The sequence below is a fragment of the Bidens hawaiensis genome, unplaced genomic scaffold (assembly GCF_021521415.1).
Source record: "Bidens hawaiensis isolate Kalapana, Puna unplaced genomic scaffold, B.hawaiensis_p1.1 tig00000296_1, whole genome shotgun sequence".
NCBI classification, from domain to species: Eukaryota; Viridiplantae; Streptophyta; class Magnoliopsida; order Asterales; family Asteraceae; genus Bidens; species Bidens hawaiensis.
In genome coordinates this window covers 4,304,416-4,312,050 of record NW_027491024.1, presented here as the reverse complement: position 1 = coordinate 4,312,050, position 7,635 = coordinate 4,304,416, and positions in this window count along the sequence as shown.

Below are 7,635 nucleotides of genomic sequence, written 5' to 3'. Positions count from 1 at the left end.
TTAAATTGACCTGCCTCCGTAACACCCGTGTTTTATCAACACCCGGGTTTTACCCATAAAATAAACATAATTTTTAATTTGTTATTTATTTTTATATCATAAGCTACATGAGTGTTGCTATTGTTATGGGCGTATACTAACTTACTTTTGAGTTTAGTGTTGGTACCTTAACAAAGCTAACCGTCACCGACCAAATTCGTATAATTTAGATCATAAGTTGTACGTGTACCAACCCCGTTCTGAACATTTACAGATTTATCCAAATTATTTAGTGTTAGTGTCGTAACGAACATAACTGTTACTAACCGAGTTTGTATCGCCGTGTCACCGCAACACGGTACGTTTTTACCTAGTTCCAATCAAAAACTAAATAAAGGATTTATTAAATTATATGGTTATTGAAAAGACAATTTCATTTCAATCAAAAACTAAACCACGAGTTATCATATCAAAGCACCTTCATGCTACTCGACTCAATAACCATTGTCTCCACATGTTTAAATCAAAACATATCAAATAATAATCGTCAACTAATTTGAACCGGAAGAATATCATATCTTAGGGCCTTATGTTCAACCTTCTTTTATCACTTGTCATCACACAACTAATATTATACCCAACAATACCATCCATTAATTTATGTACAACTCTCTCAAAACCTACATCTATTTTTTTACATGTATACAAGAAAATAGCAACGTTAAAAAAATGATACATATAACATACACAACCTATATCGCAGAACCTACAAAAACATAAACATCCTAGACTGTCACACCCCGACCAAAGGCGACGGAACATGCCGGGGTGCAACGGATTGCCCAAAACACAAGACACTATTAAAGTGACAATATTTAATCAACTCATTTATTTTCTAAACCAATAACCAACACATCTTGTTCATACAACACAAATTGAATACAAGTAAACTAATATATATTGTTCGTTTTGCTAATATCCTAATAGTCTTGATAACGTTTTTCGTCAAGTCCTCAAGTCAACAAAAGTCAAACCTGTAACATTGCATAAAATAAAGTTTGTCAACACAAAGGTTGGTGAGCAATTTCATAGTTTTGAACAATAATAATATAATAGAAAATTCCACAACTTGTATACAAAACAATAAATAATAGCAATAATTTGGATAAATGGGATCGCTAATAAGCATACATTAGCGACACCGCCTATAAGAGAATACCAAATAGATTCGAATTTCTATGAGATCGTTAATAAAAATACATTAACGACACCTTGCTATAAGGGGATGCCAAATAGCCTAGGATTTATATAGTTATTGTTAATAAGAACACATTAACGACACCTTGCTATAAGGGGTTGCCAAATAGACTAGGATTTATGAATCAACTAACCAAAAGCGGTAAACACATTAGCGATTAAGCATATAACACCAAATCGAGCATTTATTTACGTAAAGTATACAATAAAGTTTGTGGTTTACAACTCAAGTATAAAGCATTTAGTTTGAATAAGATATGCAATATCACCCCCAAAACGAAAGATGGAAAACGGGGTATGAAAGTACTCACATTTCAAGAAATAATCTTGATCGGTAAAAAGGACGGGTAACCGGAAAGATGAAGTTTAACGAGCAAGGCCTAAACGAAAGAAAAGCCCTGTATTAGGAAGTTGGTCTAGGAATTCTTTAAAATAATATAATAAATAATATGAAATGCAAACAATTTAAAGTTTAAGGTTTAAAAATGTAAATATTTAAGAAATTATAATACTAGTCTTTTTAAAATGTAAGTTTGCTCGAAACCAGGTTAATGTATCTAGCCCTTAATATTTACTCAACCTATGTTAAGTAATAAAGTGGGAAAAATGCAAGAATGCAAGTCCCTATATAATATAGATTCTAAAACGGGTTTTAACGAGTGTTTCGGGTTGTTGGTTCGGGTCTTGATAATTGGTCAAACCCCAAAGTCAACTTTCCAAAATAATGAAGGTTATGAGATAACTCAATAAAATTAATAAGACTTAACCAAGTATGTAGTTTTATTGTTTTAGAACTAACAACGTCCGTTAAGCGAGTGTTCGGTTTTGTCGGTCCAAACTTTGTTATGAGATCAAGTTGGATCCAACATTTCCAAGTACTTAAGAAAATAATTAAAAACAGTTTATAACGTATTTTTAAAGATTTATACAAGTCTTGATATCTAAAAACACACTTGTATGTCTTAAGCGAGTGAAATCGGTTTAGTTTGGTTTGGTTCAGTTTCCATCTCACAATATGTTCATAGATGGTTTCCACATGCCCAATATCTAAGAACTTGTATAATAATGTACAAATGATAATACATTAAGTTTTACATGTAAAAAGTTAACAATAAAGTCTTTAAATGAAAGTTTGGTTTTCGGTTCGGATATTGGTTTGGGTTAAGACCGAGGTAAGACTCTACAAACCCATAACCATAGAACTTATAAAAATGATTTTAGAAACTTAAATATAACAATAAGCATGTTTAAACAATTATTTTGGCTTTTATCATCTCATTTGGTTTAACATTTGTAGAATCATGATAAACAATCAACTATTTTCCCGCATCCTCAGCAGATCCACTAGTATCAGCACCAGAAGATGAACCATGAGTTTGTTTCGGCTCACTTCCTCTAGCACCTGATTCATCTGGATCTTCACCATCATTTCTGAGTTTCTTCAAAGCATCTTCTTTACATGTTAGTTGTAGAATTAGATCCTCATGTTCTTTAATTTTCACCCCCTGATATGTAACAATCTCACGGAGGGCCTTTGTTTCCTTTTGACAGAACAAGACGTACCCCATCAATCTTCTTTGATTTTCCATCAAACGCTCTTGAGCCTGACGATCAGCAGCCATTTGATTCTAATAAAGATGAATCAAGCTAAGGAGCATATCAGTTTGATGTGTTGCTGGCATGGTATGAACAGATGGATGCACCGGCTGGATCGGACCTTGAGGACGCGTAATCTTCATAAATGTAACATCCAGAGGTTGATTAGGCCTCATCATTAGTGTTGGAGGAACAATTGAAAGACTAGTAGGAGGCCTTGGTATATCAGAAAGTACCGATTGAGGAACCATACCAAGCCTCTGATTATGAACCAACGTCGTCGTTAATGTAACTTCCGGGGTGCTAGTAGTAAGCTGCACCGCCGGTCTTTGAGGAGCAGACGACCGTGGAGGTTGAACTCCAAAAAGAAACACCAGCACCAGCCATCACACAACGTTTGGATGACCCTTCACCGGCCACCTCTTTCCCTTTTCGTTTACGTTGAGTAGCTTGAGTAGCAGCTGCATCAATCTCAGCTTGTTGTTGACCCGGATCACCACCATCACCATCACCACCATCATTATCTTCACCACCATCACCATCTTTCCCACCTGGACCTTCTTCACGCCCAGAATTCGAATCGTCGTGGATCCAGCGATCATTAGGAGGACATACATAATCCAGATTGGCTAGATGACCAATCAAGCGCTTATTTCGAGGATGTGGATCCTTTCTATACGTCTTCATACGCCTGATGGTATCAGCCTTCATGTGTTCCAATGGCAACACATCATCAACTACACCTTGATTAATCACCAAGTTTGAAATCAAGTCTTGGACGATCAATTGAATAAAGCGCGGATACATTAAAAATTTCTTGCGTCTATTCACCACAAGACAATTCTCCTTTAGATGATAAAAAATCATCTCAGAGAAGTTGAAGGGCTTGTTTAAAATCAGAGCAACAAATGCGGATTGTAACATGATGCGACACTCATCAAAGCCGCCCTTTCTTCCACCGAGGCAATGTATTAATACATGCAACAGATACCTGTATGTGGGACACGAGTATACCTTGTTGTACATGGACATGTCAAGATCACCAGCGTAAAACACACGATTAAATAGTCCTCTAATCAACCCTTTGTCAAATTCACATGGATTATCCATGGTATCCCCAAACTGCAGAACCCGACGGATCACATCATGAGTAATCGTGATAGACTGTCCTTGGACTTCAGCTACTATATGATTCTCGGACTCGATGTAGCGTGCCGAGTTCCAAAAAGGACGAATAATGCTGAAATGAACAGTCGAACTTGCCATTACAGCATAATGAATAGGTGAACGTCTGAATAAAGCTAATAATTCCCCAAACACATCTTCGTCAGCAAAGTTCGTACCGACAAAAGCACAAATTTTATGCTTCTTGTCGTACGGAAGCAACGGAAGATCTTGTTCTTGTTGTTGTTGTTGTTGTGGTGCAGTAGCAGGTGGATCTTGATCCATATTGTCAACCATAACTGATAATACATAAACCCGAGACTTAGTAACATAATATTAAGTTTCAATAAGAGATTAAAATTATACTAATTTATAAACTTTTAATTGTATAATGAATTAAAATTTCATTCGTTAAATAATATGATTCGTTATAACGAATTGATGATTCATTATAACTAACTGATTAATTCGTTGTCGAGTAAATATTACGAATTAGATTTAACGAATCAGATGTGTAATCATAACGAATTAAGTATTGATTCGTTATCAATCAGGATGAAAAATATGTTTCGTTATAACTTAGTAGCGAATTGAACACGAAGTAGTTTCAATTCGTTACATTATAACGAATGGCCAATAATTAGCTCAATGTTTGACTAGTCGTGTCCAAGTCAAAATTATCAAGAACTACAAAAGTCAAAATTTCTATCTGATTTCAATACACACATAATTAACGATGTAAAGCCGAACAAATGATCAGTAGGATCTCGGAAACACATCGCAACATGATTCGTATTGACCATGTGCATCAATCGTGGTATATATTAGGTAAATTATAGGTTTTATGCATAACTTAAAAATCGATAATATAAACAATTAATTAATCCCTAAGATGTTCATCAATACTGACGAAAATCATTATGCCATAATCACCAATACCTTACGATTCTGAATAGATGATCAAAACAATGTTTCGTTAAAGTCGGAAATTTCAGAAAGTTTTGACAGAGTAACGGTGTATAAAGAAGAAGAAGAGGAATAGTGAAGACAAATAGGTTTAACAAAACCCTATAAGTCACAGCTTGACACAGTTTTCAAGATAGCGAATTATCTGATTTGTTTAAATTTGAAATAACGAATTAGTCGTTCGTTATCTTAATTGTTACACGTGGCAAACGAACCGTTACACGTGGAACACGAAACGTTAAATGATTAACACTAATAAATAACGAATTAGAATCAATTCGTGCTTGATTCGTTACGTTATGCAAAACGAATTAGATGTCATTCGTTATAGAGTGGCGGAAGCGAATTAGGTTAACGTATTAAATTGTAATTCGTTATAAATGACCCCAATTCGTTATCCATAAATAACGAATCAGATTTATTTAATTTTAAATTGAATAAATAAATCAATAGTTAAATAAAATAATAAATTAACGAAATCCCGTATCCCGATGATCAAATACCTTAACGTGTTTTACGATAAAAAACATAACTTAAAATGAATTAAATAATTTGTAAAGGAAAATGAAAAATCTTTTTGGTATTTTGCGTTTTTGTTTCAAAGTATTTACAGGTAAAATATCCGAAAAATTAAAACATAAAGTAGAAAAATGTTTTTGTGTTTTTGTATGTTTTCAAAACCAGTGCATATTTTTGTATTTTTGGTGAGTTTAAGCAGAGAATCATATTGACCAATTTGCCCTTCCATCAAAGTTTTATATTTCAGCGATATTGTGACTGGCGTTAAGTCGGTAATTGATATTGTTGTCCACTTAAATCTTATAACAAACTTTCAAGCGTTTTTGTGATATTATTAAATGTTCAATTAAGGCACATAATATCATAAACTATCAGCCTCTAATCTCGATTCAAGCTTAATTTGATATTTACCATATCATCCCAACTTGATTTAAACCATTATAATGCCGATCAAAATTTGAATATATAGAAATTTTTGAGCAATGCATCAAGTTTCCTTCACTGTGAGTGAGTATGCACGATTCAATCTGTCGGCTTACATACATTGTATCCCCTGGGGTCCGTTTCTTACTGGTATTGAGATGCGCGCAAGGGAGGTACACATGTATGACCAACAACGGATTTTGATCAAGTTAGTAGTTAAGTTTGTACGATGTACAACAGTGATAAAGTTTAATGACTTTGGGTTTGCTCTAAAAGCGATTGAAATATTCATGCATATAAATACCCAGATGATTAAGCCGCATAAAGACTCACAGTGTCCAGAATCCTAATGCTTGTTAGTTGCATTATTTTGTTTTTGGTGATCAGACAAATATAAGGTTTGAGTATGACAGGCTATTACATTTTTTCCATCCTTACTGAAATTTTTGGTAGAGACTAACACCTCTTTCAATTTGGCTTTTATTTATGTTTATATCACATACTTTACTCTAACAGCTTGTTTAAGACCTATCAATGCACAAATGCAATTAAGCACTCAGTCTTTTAAGCCTATTTCTTTTTGGATATGGGGTCAAATGATCAATGTACTATCATTTTCTCTTTTTCCTTCAAAACTCAATTTTTGAGGAGCATAAAAATAAATTCAATCGCCCCAGTCACTTTCAGTCTATAGATTAATGGCTATCCTATCAATCTACAAGTAGATAACAGAGGACCAAAACATGCATGCATGTTCCACAAACTTAAATAACCGACATAGTTTTCAGAGAAAGAATAAAGTAAAAACACATAACAAACGCCCCAACTACGTTCCATTGTTAGGTAAATGGCTATCCTGAAAATTTACAAGTAAATATCAGGACCAAACATATACACGTATATGTCCATCAGATGTAAGTAATTGACATAATTTTCAGCGAACGTATGCAAAAATCTTTTTGGATTTTCTCTTTACATATTTAAGAACACATTCTTTTTGTACTTTTCAAAAATTTATAAACACAAAAATTCACAATCTTTTTGGCTTTTTCGGATTTTTCTATACATACGAAAAATTCACAATCTTTTTGGCTTTTTCGGATTTTTCTATAATTCACAATCTTTTTGGCTTTTTAGAAATTTTTAGAACAAAAAGGCACAATATTTTTGTCTTTTTCAAATTTTTAAATGTTTTTGGACAATATATTTGTCTTTTTTAAAATTTTAAATGTTTTTGTTTTTTCTCTTTGCAAACTGAAACCACAATATTTTTGTATTTTTCAAATTTTCACCCCTTAAAACCAAGACATAAACAAAGTAAAAAAAACTAAAATAAATTAAAAATAAAGTAAAATAAACAAAACAAGGTAAGATAGTTATCCTTGTTGAAGGATATCAGCAAGAGTCTTCAGACCGTTTAAACCAAGTAAAAATTTAAAATGAGTTTTGTCAAACATTTTGGTAAACAAATCTGCACGTTGAAAATTCGTGTGCACTTTTTCGACATCGATAAGTTTCCTTTCAAAACAATCGCGTATGAAATGATATCGAATCTCAATATGTTTCGTTTTTGAATGTTGCACAGGATTTTTGGTGATACTGATTGCAGCAGAGTTATCAATAAGAATTGGAGTAGTAAGATATTTCAAACCGTAGTCGCGTAGATGTTGTTGAATCCACAAAACCTGTGAACAGCAACTCGAGGCTGCCACATATTCTTTCTCGGCGGTT